The sequence below is a fragment of the Hemiscyllium ocellatum genome, chromosome 13 (assembly GCF_020745735.1).
Source record: "Hemiscyllium ocellatum isolate sHemOce1 chromosome 13, sHemOce1.pat.X.cur, whole genome shotgun sequence".
Lineage (NCBI taxonomy): Eukaryota > Metazoa > Chordata > Chondrichthyes > Orectolobiformes > Hemiscylliidae > Hemiscyllium > Hemiscyllium ocellatum.
The window spans coordinates 25,912,932-25,929,686 of NC_083413.1; positions in this window are offsets into that span (position 1 = coordinate 25,912,932).

The window sequence follows — 16,755 nt, forward strand, 5'->3', positions numbered from 1 at the left end:
TATAACTCTATCAGTTCAAACACGAGTAACGTTTTGAATTCCCCTCTACACAGATAGATACAGACAAAGGAAGCATGGCTGTTATGAGTGGCAGGAAAAATTGGGAAAGCAGTGATCCCTTTTCACGGTTTGCTGGGACGATTCTTGTGCTGATCAGAATGCTGTTTCTCTACCTTTCTATTCTATCTTTCTTTTCCAGATACATTCATTTATTTGAAAGAGGTACATATTGACTGGTTCACTCTTCTAAAATATCTCTTTCATATAAAGTAAAACTCAGAGCTTCCAGTAGCTACACAGGGAAGAATAAATTGGTTGATTCAGAATTAAACTGAGGAAGGGGCATGGTTAAGGTAAATAGACAAGGAGTCCACAACTAAAGGGCATAGGCTAAGGGGCAACTTTTTCACGCAAATGGTGGTGCATGTATGGAATGAGCTGCCAGAAGAGGTGGTGGAGGCTGGTACAATTACACCACTTAAAAGGCACGAGCATGGGTACATGAATACGAAGGGTTTCAAGGGATATGGACCTCGTGCTGGCCAATGGGATGAGAGTAATTTAGGAGATCTGGTTGGTGTACTTGAGTTGGACTGAAGGGTCTGTTTCCTTGTTGTACATCTCTATGACTCTATTACTCTTGAGTGTTGTGGAACGGTGGGACCTATGACTACAAGTGCGTAGTTCTTTTAAAGCAATGTCACAGGTATTTATGCTCATCATAATTTTATAAACCTTTACAAGGTCAGACTCCTATAGTCCAGCAAAAGAAGTCCCATTCTTCACATGAGTCTTGACAATAAACAAGAGAAGAGAATCTGAGCTAGGCCTTTATCTGCTAACATTAACCTGTGTTGTTAGTTGAAACTTCCCATATGCAAGAAAACTCTACCTAAAACCAGCCAGTATGAGACCAGTTAATTCAGCTCAAAACAGAGATCCAATTTTAATGTTTCGTCCAGTGTCAACTGCATCTCAATTGGCAGTTCTGACAAGGTTTTGTGTTTAAGTCAGCTTCAGAGACTAAACAGAAAATTTAGATGAATATTCAATAAGAGTACTGAATGAAAGAGGTGCATCTTTTGGATGAGTCATTAAGCAGAGATTCTGTCTGAATGAATGATCTATTGTCACATATATCTAGGGAGATACAGAGAAGAATGTGTTTTGTTGCCACAATCTGGCACCATTTTAAGCTAAAGTAGTTAAATAGAGTTCATCTTCAACCAATACCCCAAACATGGCTTCAGGGCTTCTGTAATGCCTCTACAAGGTTGTCCTCAAGGAATCCCCACTCTGGCTATGGCAACGGTGACACCAACGCCCCAGGAGATCCCAGATCATCATGTCACTGCTGTGTTACCGACACTGCCAAAAGTCCCTGCTCTGGGCTACTGAAATCAGGAGATTCTGCTCTGGCATCAATACCACTGCAATCGACAAACCATTGCCACCTCCAAACTTCTCTGGTCCAGTGGTACCAAAGTCCGGAGTCACTGCTCCTGGCACCATCAGTGCCACAGTTGATGATCTGACACCACTGCCAAGAGTCCCTGTTTCTGGCCTTCCACAATCAGGAGTCCCTGCTCCTCCACTACTTCAGCCAAGACCTCGCTACCATGAGTCCAGACTATGGGCCTACTGAAGACAGGAATACCCACTGCAGGCACGACCACCAAGAGTCCTGGGCATTGCCACCTCCACAATCCACCCACAACATCCGGAGGATGAAGAGAAGAAAACGAGATAGAGAAAGGATGTGGACAGCCTGCAACAAACAGGCTCTGTAGCCTGAACACTACCTACCATGCTAGTGTTGCTATCTTGGGACCAGCAAGCTGTCCTTTTGGGTGGATGCAAAAAACTCCATTGAAACACCTCACAGAGCAGAGGGGTTCTGATTGTCATCCTGACCAATATTTACCACTTAGGCAACATCAAGGAGAAAAAAATTCTCTAACCATTAACAGGTTGTTATTTATGATAGCTTGCTACGTGAAAATAATTTTGAGTGTTACCCAAACTGTAACCAAACTTCAAAGATGCTTCATTGGCTTGAGATTATGAAAGACACCATCTCAAAAGCAAAAATTGTTTTTAAGTAACAGTGTCTTTGAATATCCATTGTAAGAATAATGGTTTCTGATGCTGAACTGTTTATGTAATGTCAGCGACAAGAGATAATATTGAAGCATTGAATTACAGTGTGTGATCCTGGTGTTGACACCAATACCAGCTATGTCTTTAACTCACAGAGCAACAGCTTCCTTAAGTTAAGCTTAATATGAGTACTTCCCATTGAAGGAGCCTCCATTATCACATGGCATAATATGAACAAAGCAGATCCTTTTTATTACCGTTAATTGATTTTATAGTTCCCCTATAAAGAGAAACATAAATACAGCTTTGATTTTCACCTCCACCATTTAACAAAGGAAAGGACAGAAAATAACAATATTTAATCAGGTACAACTTTGTCAAGATCACAGTAAGTGAGTTTTCTAGGAAACAACCCTGTCTTTCACCCTTTTGTATATAGAACGATAGAAAAATTATAACACAGGAGACAACCACTTGTAACCTTGTATTCGCATCATTGCAGCTCCCTTTTTTTAAAAAAAGTATTTCTGATTTGATTTTTGCTTCAGTGAAATTTTAGATCATAAGACATAGGAGTGGAGGTAAGGCCATTCGGCCCATCGAGTCCAGTCCACCATTTATCACGGCCGACTGGCATTTCAATGCCACTTACCCGCACTCTCCCCATATCCCTTAATTCCTTGCGAGATTAAGAATTTATTAATCTCTGCCTTGATAACGTCCCAGCCTCCACTGTGCTCCGTGGCAATGAATTCCACAGGCCCACCACTCTGTGGCTAAAGAAATGTCTCCTCAATTCCATTCTAAATTGGCTCCCTCTAATTCTAAGGCTGTGCCCATGGGTCCCAGTATCCCCGCCTGACGGAAACAAATTCCCAGTGTCCACCCTTTCTAAGCCATGCATTATCTTGAAGTTTCTATTAGATATCCCCTCAACCTTCTAAACGTTAACGAATACAATCCCAGGATCCTCAGCTGTTCATTGTATTTTAGGAAACCAGCTCATCTGGTGGAAACCCACACAGGCACAGGGAGAACATGTAAAATTACACAAGCACTTGTCCATGGCCAGAATCGAACCCGGATCCCTGGCATTGTGAGGCAGCAGTGCTGACCACTATGTCACATTTTATGTCTCCAATGTTTACATCAGGATATCATAAAATTGTCAAATCATACAGTACAGAAGAGGCCCTATGAGTCTGTACCACAAAGTTCCACTTTCCAGCACTTGAGCTGTAGCCTTGAATGTTTTGACACTTCAAGTCAATTCGAGGTCAGATGTCAGGAAGCACTTCTCCACTTAATGATCAACAATGTGGAAGAATCTCTGTGTAAAATAGTTGGGGCACAAACTTTGGAACTATCCCAGGCACACATGCTATAATGGCGAAATTGTAGGTTCACTGGAGATATGTGCTGGATGGACTGAATGGTCTCCTTAATCCATACCACTGTGCGATCTCAGAAATCTAAGTTTGTCATCTTTAACCACAGGGTCAACAGAAATAGGGACTGAGATTTACACTGCTGAAACTGCTGAGTGCTCACCACTTCAAAGTGATAGGGTTTCTATGCTGATTGTTAATTCAGTAAGTATAGTTTTGTAATGGAAAGAGGTGAGAAATTAATTACATTTCAACTTGCTATTAAGGTTATGCTGTTAGCAACGTAAAAATACATTTTAAGGATTACTGTCTTCATGAGAAGTGGCTTTGATATGCTCGTACTATTTAAAAAGTAGCAATGTGCAGTAATTGTTATCATCATGGTTAGCTTGTGCATAGGTGAGTCTATACATTCTTTAAATTTAGATTGAAAAAAGCACCAAATATTTTACCAGTAGTCATCTTACCTTTAATATCACAATTGAGATGGGGGAGAGGGGAGTATGGTGCTGAAAGAGATGTAAAAGATTGAGGGGCATGACAGGGTGAATACAAAGCAGCTGTTCCCACTAGTTGAAGGGTCAATAACAATGGGGCATAATGTTAAAGTGAAAAGCTTAGAGGGGACTTGAGGAAAAACTTTTATGCTCAGAGAGTAATTGGGGTCTGGAATCCACTGCCAGGGAGGGTAGTTGAGGTGGGAAACTTTACAACCTTTACAAAATATTTGCATGAGCACTTGAAGTGTCATAACATTCAAGGCTTCAGATCAAGTGATGGAAAGTGGAACTTTGTGGTACAGACTCATAGGGCCTCCTCTGTACTGTATGATTTGACAATTTTATGATATCCTGATGTAAACATTGGAGACATAGAATGTGACATAGTGGTCAGCACTGCTGCCTCACGATGCCAGGGATCCGAGTTTGATTCTGGCCTTGGACAAGTGCTTGTGTAAATTTTACATATTCTCCCTGTGCCTGTGTGGGTTTCCACCAGATGAGCTGGTTTCCCAAAATACAATGAACAGCTGAGGATCCTGGGGTCACTGGGTCAAAACCCTGGAATTCATAAAGTCATACAGGATGGAGTCCAACCTGTCCATACCTACTAGTTTTCCTAAACTAAACTCATCCCATTTGCTTGCATTTGGTCCATATCCCTCTCAACCTGTCCTGTTCACGTACTTGTCAAATGAATTTTAAATGTTGTAACTGTACCTACATCTACCACTTCCTCTGGTCTTTCTCCTCTAACCTTTAAAATATGCCCTTTAGTTTTGAACTCCCTTCCCTAGGGAAAAGGCCTTTGCTATTCACCTTATCTATGTCCATCATGATTTTATAAATCTCTATAATGTCACCCCTCAATCTTCTATGCTCCAGTAAAAGAAGTCCTAGTCTATCCAGCCTCTCATTATAACTCAACCTTCAGTCTTAGTAACGTCCTTGTAAATATCTACATCATAGTCCTGTTTTAAATGACAAAGATGGTGGAAACACGTATGGATCAGGATGTGAGTCACATGTCTCATAGTATCCAGCTCTGTCATTTCTGTAGCGACAATATTGACATGACTTAGGTTTATGCTCAATAATGCTAAAAAGCTGTTGATGCAAGGGTTCAATGATACTTTTCTTGAAAGTCAACAAGAACTGGTTGCACTATTATTTCTTTTATTATTGTTATGATTTTCATTATTTATTATTATTGTATCTTATTCACTGTATCCCTAAGAGCATTATAGGTCAGTCCACAAGATGTGGGCTGCAGCAGTCTAAGAAGGCAGCTCACCATCATCTTCTTGAGGGCAACTATGAATGGGCAATAAACGCCAGTGCCACCTACATCCCATGAGTGACTAAATGAAAAAATACTGTGTCTATGTCCATTTGCTCTGTGGTCATGGGTTAACTTGAAATAATCTCAGAGTGAATCTTTCTCATTGACTTAGTACTTACAGCTCTATAAAAGGTACCCTGTTAGTTGTCCCTTTTGAATGCTGTTCAGGTTATAAAACCTTTACTCATGAGACAGTCCTCTAATGTTAGGAATCAGTTCTGCAGTCCTTGGCACCACTTACATGAGCTTTCTGGGGCTGAGCTGACCAACAGCAAAATTCTGGTTTCGGTTTGACCTGAGCACTATTCAGCAGCAAGAAATGAAACAAGCCAAAGTGGTGTGTGACTCTGAGAGGAAATTGCAAATGGTGAACCTGCATTTACCGTGGACCTGCTGTCCTTATCCTTCCAGGCAATAGAGGGTCTAAATATGGAAGGTGTAGGAGATCACTGAGTTCATCAAACTTACAGATTATTTATAACTGATCATTAACAGCTGACCTCAGCAAACTGCCAATAGGGCTTTGATAAACAAACAAATAGGTTTTGTGTTACTGGCTCAAGCAGGCAATTGATTATAGACAGTATCTTAAAGGACCCTGAACGGCATGGGCAATGACAAGAAGTCTGGAAGAATAATATGAAAAGTTCAACAAGGGGAAGGCTATAATTGATGTTGGGACTAACAAGTTCCATTTTGCAACAGAGTTCTCACTATGGAGTGGCGCAAGGCCTCTTAAAGCAGACATTTTTCTTCTATGATACTAAGTAAATGCAAATTACACCTTAGTATCTTATTGTACCACAACACAGATGGAAACTAGACATTGAAAATCCTTGATATTAGGGTCTGAGTAGATAATTAGCAACTGCAGCTCACCACTTTCTCCTCCTGACCACCATGTTGGACAACTGGCAACAATGCCAAAAGGTACGTTCATGGCCACATTCATTCCACATCAACAAACACTGGTATCCAAGACATGCCAGCTTCTCCGCAAATGCACAATGCTGCAGCACCTCATTTCTGCATTATGGACTGTGCTGGAAAGTAGCTTTAAAATCTTGCTGCAAGGATACATTGTGCACAGGGACAGACACCCAGCACATAGATCAGATCATTGAACATCTCAGGGATGATGGTTTGCTTAGATGCTTGCAGCATTCCTGTCTTGGGCCTTTTTTTTTGCTATTTTGTGCTTTGTCCTCTCAGCCAGATCTTAAAGGCTCCCAGTAATGCTCTATTTCCTTGCTGTTCAGTGCTGACCCAAAGCTTGGCAACATGTCATGACTGTTAGCAGTCAGCAGTCATGTTGCTGTAAGTCACATTGCTACATCAATATCACACCTGCATCATGTGCCAGCTACATACACAGCAAATGTGTGTGCTATCTACAAGATACATTGCAAACATTTGCCAAAGATCCTTAGACAGCCCCTTTGAAAATGATGATTGCTTCTATCCTGGAGGACAAGGACAAGCAGATACAAGGGAACACTACCAATCACAAGTTCTCAAAGTCACTCACCACCCTAACTTGGAAATATATCATTCCTTCACTGTTGCCAGTTCAAAATCCTTCAATTCTCACCCTAAAAGTATTGTGTGTCAACCTACAATAAAGGACTATAGCAGTGATTCAAGAGAGTAGATTATCATCATCTTCTCAAGAGCAACTATTTCAGATAAAGGCTGGCCAGCCAGCAATGCCCACATCACTTGAGAGAATAATAAAAATAAACACACTGCATTTGCTAGAACGAAACGGTGACGTCTCAAAGTCTTCTAGAATTAATTCGAGGGAGGTATCTAGCACGAGGGAATCCTGACACAGTAAGTCAAAGGCAGCTTTTAATATCAGTTCAGGGGCTTGGGAACAGCTGCAGAACACCTGGAATAGACTGTGACATGGGGGCTTTGGTGGTCACTGAGCCCATTGTAGAGACACTCCCACAATGCGGAGCATAAAAAGGGAGGAAGAACTGTCTTTAGTTGCATCTTAATATCTTCTGCAACTTAAAATGGTGACAGAGCATGGTGAGGTAATATGTTTTTCACTATTTGTTAAATACATGTGGTTTGTAGATTTTGTTATTGATTGTGAAGTGGGTGGTGAGGCACAGGTCCACTAACTTGAGGATGTTGTCATTGTTGATGAGGTTGGTGCTGTCTCGTGTTTGCAGTCTTCGTTTTCCTAACAGTGATTAAAGTGTTCTTTGGCCAGGTCGATATTAATTGATGTAAAAAGGCTGTAACATCTAAGGAGATCATTATTTCTCCACTTTATCTTGGTGTCTTTGGTGTTCAGGAATTCTTGGGTGGAATGAATGGAGTGGCGTAGGTGTTTTAGTTTTTGGTTGAATTCCTTGGCTAGTCTGTATGTTGGGGTACCAGGTAGAGAGACAATGGGTTGGGGAGGGGGTGCAGTTTTGTGTATTTTTGGTGATCCATTTGAAAATGGTATTTGATGAACATGCTAGAGTTTTCTGAAAATGTTACCAAATTTGATAAAGGAGAGCCAATGTTTACCTAGATTTCCAGAAAGCTTTTAAAAAAGTCCCCTGCTGGAGGCTTGTTAGAACCTTTCAGCACATGGGCTAGAAAGTAATGTGCCGGCATGAGTTAAGGATTTGCTAAAAGAGAGAAGACTGAGAGTAGTAATAAATGGGTCATTCTCACATATGGCTGTGACTTATGGGTCAATGCAAAAAGTAGTACTTTGGACTCAGTTGTTCATCATATGTACATAAATGGTTTGGAGTTCGGGACCAAATATAATATTCCCAAATTTGCAGATGATAGCAAGCTAAATGGGAATGGCATGTTGCAAGGAAGATGTTAAGTGGTTTCCAAAGGATTTGGATAGGCTGAGTGATTGGGCATAGCAGGGGAGATAGAAAATCAAGTGTAAAAGTATGAGGTTATCCACTTTGGTAGAATAAATGAATGTGAAGCTTATTTCTTAAATGACAAAACATTGGAAGATGTAGCTGCACAAGGGTCATTGGTTTGCTTATCAATAAGTCACTGAAGGTTAAAATGCAGATACAGCAAACTTTAGAAAGATTCTTTGCAGGAGGATTTGAGTATGGGTGTAGTGAAGACTTGTTTCAGTTGTGAATAATTGGAGTAGTGTGTGCTGTTTGGGTCTCATCTCAGGAAAGTCATTAGCACCATAGAGGGAACGCAGTGAAGGTTCACCAGGCTTGTCCCGAGAATGCCAGAACAGTCCTGTGAAGAGGTTGGGCAAACTGCTCCTGTAGTGAGTCAAGATTAGAGTGGTGCTGGAAATGCACAGCAGGTCAGGCAGCATCCAAGGAGCAGGAAAGTCGACATTTCGGGCAGGAGCCCTTCATCATGTAATCTCTAAGCTTTGGATAATAAGAGGTGATCTCATTGATGTGATAAATTTAAAGGGATTTAAAGGATCACATTCATCAGATGTTCTCCTAGTTAGGGAGTCTACAATCAGAGGACACAATTTAAAAATAAGGTCCATTTAGAACCAAAATGAGAAGAAATTCTTTAACTGAGGAATCTTTGGAATTTTCTACTCAAGAAGGCTGTGAAACTCTGTTTTTACTGTATATTTAAAGTAGAGATTGATAGGTTTCTAATTACCAATGGCATTAAGGGTTATGGGGATAGTGTGACTAAAAGGTCTTGAAGTGTTCAGTCAATCATCATTGAATTAAATGGTACCAAATTGTTTGAATGAAGTATTCTTGTTTATATATCCCTCAGTCCTCCATAACTATAAGACCAACTAAGTAGGCAGTAGTATGTATGAGTAGATAGAATGTGGCTGCAAAAAGCACAGCAAGTCATGACTGGTGAAGGGTCCTGCCCAAAATGTCGACCCTCCTGCTCCTCAGATGTTATCTGACTTGCTGGGCTTTTTCCAACATCACGCACAATCTACTCTGAATCTCTAGCATCTGCAATCCTCACTTTCCCCTAGTAGTAAGTATTAGTAAATTGATGTAACTGAAGAACTTGTACTGTTTTATAAGGGAAAATAAATTAAATATAAATTGAACCAATCCAATCTGCGTACTCTACATTTATTTCCATCCATGTTTGGAGCAATTCTCATGCCCAAGGACACATGTTGGCCAGAAACAATGATGTAATGTGATGAGATGAAATTCTGGCATGCTTATGAAGTGTATCTTTTTAACTAAATACAGTGCAGTCACTATGGCCTGCTGATAGAGGCATAATCATTGATGAGAGAAACAAACTTTCATCTGCCACAAAATGAGACACCCCATCTTCTACTAGTAGTCTCTCCCACAAGGGTAAACACCCTGTCCACATTCAAGATCTCACATTCCCTCAGGATTTCGTATGTCTGAATAAGATCAGCTCTCGTTCTTCTGGACCCCAGTCAATACAGATACAACCTGTCCAATCTTTATTCTAAGGTAATCTCACCGCACCATCCCAGGTATCCGTCAAGTGATCTTTCTCTTAAATTCTTCAGAGATTCCCACTCGTTTCATTTTTGCCAGGGCTCCTTGATGACATACACAATCATTTGCTAGCTTTGTGTCAAGGGCAGTCACTTTCACCTCATGTCTGAAATATAACTCCTTTGTCCATGTTAAGACCCAAGGGTATAATGAAGATGGGAACTGAATGCAGAATAGTAACTGTGCCTCTGAGAATCCTTATTGTGAGAAGTTGCTGATGATTAACTACTGCTTGATAGACCAAAATACGTGGGAGCAGGAGTAGGCCATAAGTTATTTAGCCTGCTCCATCATTCAATGAGATCATGTCTAATCTGACCCTGATCTCAATTCAATTTTGATCAATTGGCACCCTGGTGCCACTTTACAACAAGTCCATATAAAACATACTAACTGGGGCAATAAGAGAATACATACAGTCATAGGCAGATTGTCTATGTGTCCAAGTCATTGAAGGTGGCAAGACAAAAAGTAATTAATAAAGAATACAGTTTCTAGGCTTTAGTAAAGGAGGCATAAAGTTTAGGTCCAAAAGAGTTATGTTGAACTTATCTAAAACACTAACTTGGCACCAAGGGGAGTTCAAGGCATACACTTCAGGAAAAATGTCAAAGCATGAGTGAAAGTACAGAAAAGATTCATGAGAAAGTTTCTAGAGACAATGTACTTCATTTACATAGATTGGAGAAGTGGGTACTGTCTCCCTGAAAAGGGAGAGACTTGAAAGGAGATTGACAGATATTCAAAATAATGAGCGACCCACTGGTGGGACAATCAAGAATGTGAGGCACAGATTTAAAGCAACTGATGACAGAAGCAATGGAGAGGTGTTTAAAAAAAGCATTTTTCGCTCAGCATGTGGTTAGGACATGGAATGCACTGCCTGAGGGATTAGTCGTGGCAGATTCAATGGAGGCTTTCAAGAGGGATTGGATTATTATCTGAAAAGAAGAATGCACAGGACAGAGGTTTTGGGGGGGGTGGGGGGGAAGAAAAAGTGTGGAAGAAGATGGGGAAGGCAGGGGAGTGAAATAAGATGATTTACTCCAGATAGCCAGAACTAATACCACAGGGCAAATAGCTCTCATCAGTTGTAACAATTCTATGACTCAGTGATTCTGAAACATCTCTGATCAGTTCAGATGCAAAGCCTCAAGTTTGCAGTGACTTGTCGTTTTAATTTTTCACCCTGCACTCAGACTGAAGTCTCTGTCCTCGACCTGTTCCACTGTTTGACAAAGGATCAGTGTAATTCCAGGAATATTACCTCCTGTTTTTATTAGGCACTTCAAATCCTTCCACACTGAACACTGATTTCAATAATTTTAGACAGTAATGTTTTTGATCTTTATTCTTTGCATGTTTTGTTTTCCCTCTGTTTAGCTTTCACCCAGCAACGCATACAGTAGAACCTCAGCATCTGAGGATTTGGTTTCCACGGTTTACCACTGGAAAATATTACATGTAACATTCCAGAAATAATTCTGGGGGCTGCTGGGGAGGTAAGTTTCTCGTTTAAATTATAGGGTTCACTACTATCTGCAGTAGGTCTCGGATTGTATCGCCCGCAGATACTGGGCGACACCTCTAACAAACAAAGCTAAATCAGCTCACAACCAATGGATCAGAAGTAAGCTCTGCAGTCTTGCCACATCAGTCATAAATGATAGTGGATAATTAAACAACTAAAATCTGATTGAAGATTTGTAGCTCGGGTATCCGTTGTTGTGGTTCTGCTCGCCGAGCTGGAAGTTTTTGCTGCAAACGTTTCGTTCCCTGACGTGTTAGTAGAGAGAACACCCAACGGAGAATTCACCACAAGGATACACAGGAAACCAACACACACAGACCAAGTCTTAAACTATGAAAGTAACCACCCCAACACACACAAACAAAGCTGCATCAGGACACTATTCAAAAGGGCCACAACACACTGCAGTACACCAGAACTGCGAAAAGAGGAAGAGGAACATCTATACAAGGTATTCACCAAAAACGGATACCCACGCAACTTTATCACCAGATGCCTAAGAGATAGACCACGGAACGGGGACATGCCACAACCAAAAGGACTAGCCACTCTACCATACGTCAGGAGTGTCTCAGAACTGACAGCCAGACTACTGCGACCCTTAGGACTCATAACAGCACACAAGCCAACATCCACGCTCAGACAACAACTCACTAGAACAAAGGACCCAATACCCAGCATGAGCCAAACTAACGTAGTTTACAAAATACCATGCAAGGACTGCACAAAACACTATATAGGACAAACAGGAAGACAGCTAACAATCCGCATCCACGAACATCAGCTAGCCACAAAACGACACGACCAGCTATCTCTAGTAGCCATACACTCAGACAACCAGCAACATGAATTTGACTGGGAAAACACCACTATCATAGGACAAGCCAGACAGAGAACAGCCAGAGAATTCCTAGAAGCATGGCATTCATCCCCAAACTCCATCAATAGACACATTGACCTGGACACCATATACAAACCACTACAGCTGAAACTGACACCCGGAAACGGCAAGAACATCCATCAACAGACACATCGACCTGGACCCCAGATACAAATCACTGCAGCTGAAACTGACACCCGGAAGCGGCAAGAACAAACCAATATAAATACCGGAAGAAACATCAAAGCAGCGCTTCACACGAGGCTCCCACCGCACTGATGATGTTCCCTAGCCAGGGAACGAAACGTTTGCAGCAAAAACTTCCAGCTCGGCGAGCAGAACCACAACAATTAAACAACTCAGTGGAGAAGGAAATTCCATAACTATTGCCATCTTCAATCGTGTGGGAACCCAGCACGTCAGTGCAAACGACAAAACTAAAACATTTGCAACATTTTCAGCCTGAAGTAATCAGTAGATGAACCATTTAGGCCTCCTCCAGTGCAGTCTTCAGCTATGTTGGTTCACTCCAAGGTGATACTAAGAAACGACTGAAGGCACTGAATACTGCAAAAGCTATGGCCTCAGATGATATTCTGGAAATAGTACAAAAGATTTGCATCTCCAATCTAGATCTCAGATGTGCCCCATGCCAAGCTCTTCCAGTATAGCTAAAACATTGGTATTGAGTTAACAGTGTGAAAAATTTCTCAAGGTATGTCCTGTACACATAAAAAGCAGAGCAAACACAACGTGGCCATTCACTGCCTCATTAGTGTAGCCTTGATAAACAGCTGGGTTAAATGACTTCCTTCTGTATCATAATTCTGTGGTAGAGGCTGGCATTGACATTGCTTTCAGATGGCAATTGTTCAGCAATAGAGTAAAAATGAGGTCTGCAGATGCTGGAGATCACAGCTGCAAATGTGTTGCTGGTCAAAGCACAGCAGGCCAGGCAGCATCTCAGGAATAGAGAATTCGACATTTCGAGCATAAGCCCTTCATCAGGAAGAAACTAGACATGAGCCAGGACAAAGCAGCCTGCTTGATTGGCATCCCATACATTATTTTCAACATTCAACCCTCCACCGCCAATAGTACAGCACAAATTTCCTGATGAAGGGCTTATGCTCGAAACGTCGAATTCTCTATTCCTGAGATGCTGCCTGGCCTGCTGTGCTTTGACCAGCAACACATTTGCAGATTGTTCAGCAATAACCTGCTCACCGATGTTCAGTTTGAGTTCCACAATGATCCCTCAGTCCCCAAATATATTGCAAAATTTGATGTGAACATGGGCAAAACAGCTAAACCCAGAGGTGAGATGAGCATGGCTGCCTTTAACATCAAGCCAACATTTGACATGAGTATAGCATCAAGGGCTATTCACAAATTGGAGCCTTACCTAGCCCAAAGGAAGATGGTTGTTGTTACAGGCTAGTTATCTCAGCTGCAGGACATCTCTGCAGGAGTTCATCAGTGTTGTGTCCTTGACCCAACCATCTTCAGCTTCTTCATCAGTGATTTTCACTCCATCACAAGATCAGAAGTAAAGATGTTCATTGATGATTGTGCAATGTTCAATACCTTTCCTGATTCCTCAGACACAGAAACTGTTTGAGGAATCACATGCAAAAAGACCTAAACAACGTCAAGGCTTAGGCTGATTAAGTACCAAGTAACATCAGTGTCACACAAGTGCCAGGTAATGATGATCAGACAAAGAAGCTAACCATCACTCCTTGATATTCAACAGCATTATCATCACAGAATCACTCTATCAACATCCTGGGAATTACCATTGATAAGAAACTGAATTGGCACAGCCTTGTAAATATTATGGCTACAAGAGCAGGTCAGTGGATAGGAATTCAAAAGTGACGAACTCACCTTTGACTCCCAAAGGTAGTCTACCATCTACAAGGTACAAGTCAGGAGTGGAATGTAATACTACTTTCTGGATAGGTACAGCTCCCACAACACACAAGAAACTAGACATGAGCCAGGACAAAGCAGCCTGCTTGATTGGCATCCCATACATTATTTTCAACATTCAACCCTCCACCGCCAATAGTACAGCACAAATCCAGCAATGTGTCCTATCCAGAAGATGTCCTGTGATAAGTTAACAAGCCAGCCATTCCCACATGTCTTGAACAAATTTTTAAACAAAGGTTCCAGCCCGTGTATGGTTATGATGAGTTGGTATTGGATGTCTCTGGGTCCAAGACTTCTTTCCTTTTGTCATCTGTCCTGGTTATTTCATGTGGTTTATTGAAGACAGGCAGACAACTACTCTCTTAGACAACTGCATTGTTCTACTAATTGGAAAAGCATAATTAAAGACTTTCTCATGCCTTTGAAAATCAATTTTATGCCAGTGGCATGATGACAAGATGTGAATATCCAAACTTGTACTTACAATGCATCCTCGAAAACTCACAGTCAACAAACATATTTTGGAAGTAAGAATGATGAATTAAGTGAAATTTTTGCCAAGCTTTTGCATGGTAGTACTGTAGCAGTAATGTGACTGGACCAATATTCAGAGGTTCAAGCTAATCCCATCATGACAGTTTATAGGTGTTGTCATAAAATCCCACACTTTTTGGGAAGGAAATCTGTTGTCATTTTGATGATCTGGCTCATGTGTGACTCCAGACAGACAGTAACGTATTGACTCTCAATTGGCCTCTGAAAAGGCCTAGACAGCCATTCTGTTCCAAGGTATTGAGGGAGGGGAAACAAATGTTGATCTTGCCAGTGATGCCTACATCCTATGAAAGAACAAATAAATACTAGGAATACATAAATATAAGTAATATTTATTTCAATGGAAGAAGTTAAAATAATGAGCTAAGTTTTATGGTGCAAGGACAAAGAAGTGGTCTGTGATTGGTGAAAACGGGATATATTGAATAACAGAAGAGCTAATCTGCCAATGACAATGGAGTCTGAGCAAGCAAAGAAACAAAAATGCTTTGAGAGCAATTTTTGTTATTCATTCACAGGATGTGGATGTCACTGGCTAGTCAAGCATTTATTGCCCTAGATAATGTGATGGTGAGCTGCCTCTTGAACCCTGTTAAAAATCACACAACACCAGGTTATAGTCTAACAGGTTTATTTGGAAGTGCAGGTACACAATCCTTTATCCAAAATCCTTGGGACCAGTTGTTTTTCGGAATTTGGATTTTTTTTGGATTTCAGAATGTGACATTTTCACAGTGAAATTAATAAAAATTACCTAACAGCAGACGCATGTGTGAAAAGTACAAGTGTTGAGACACAATTGAAGCCTGCCAGTGCTGGGCCACGCCACCATATCACATCTGAGTGTTGTGGTTCGAGTGGTTATGGAGTTGGGTCACCTGTGCACATGCCAAAATAATGCTGCACACTCCATGAAACAGATTTTGAAATTTTGGATAAAGAATTGTGTTACCTGTACTAGCTTTTGGAGTGCTGATAAAGGAGCAGCACTTTGAAAGCTAGTACTTCTAAATAAACCTGTCGGATTATAACCTGACGTTGTGTGATTTTTAACTTTGTCCACTCCACTTCCTGAATACCTGCAATCCTTGGGTGTATGGACACCCACAATCCTTTGTCAGGAGGGAGATTCAGGACTTTTACCTATTGACAGTCAAGGAACAGCTACATAATTCTGGTCAAATAATTCTGGCTTGGAGAGATGGTAGTTGTCCTAGTGCATCTGCTGCCTCATCATTCTATGTGGTAGAAGTGCAGTTTGAAGGTGCTGTCAAAGAAGCTGTGCCATTGCAGAAAGCTTGGAAATATGTTCGAGTGCATGTTACAGATGGCATAAACTGGTGCTACTGTGCATTGCTGATAAAGGGACTGAATGTTTAAGGCAGTGGATATAGTTCTAAACAAGTGGGCAGTCTTTCCTTGGATGGTGTCAAGTTTCTTGACCAATGTAGGAGCTAATCTCATCCAGGCGAGATGGAGCTACTCCGTCACACTTCTGACTTCTGTCTTAAGAATGATGGGCAGGCTTTGGGGAATCAGAAGATGAATTACTCACCACAGAATTCCTAGCCTCTGATCTTTTCTTGTAGCCACAGCATTTATAAGGATGCTTTGCTGTTAAAAATCGGCATTCAGAATGTAAGTTTCTGTGCAAATGTATTTCAGCATTAAGAAAAAAAGTTTTAAAACTAAATTGACTTAAGAATGTCAAATCTTTTCATTTGGTATTCTACAGTACTTTGCCTTCAACATGTAGTTCAACAATTTCACACAGCAAACTCATTGCTCCTGTTTTGTTTCCTTTTTCTTTGCATGTTTCAGCTTTGCTCTTGTTTCTTCCCATGTTTGTTTTGGGACTTAGTTCCTGATGGGAAAATGCCCCATTGGTTCAAGTCATATCCAAAAAAAGAGATGATTATATTTGCTGGAGATTGATCATCTCCATCCTCCAATTTCCCTGCAAGAAGTGTCCTAGGCCCAACAATCTTCAGCAGCTTCTTCAATGATCTATCCTCCAAGTCAAAGTAAGGACCTTTGCTGATTAGC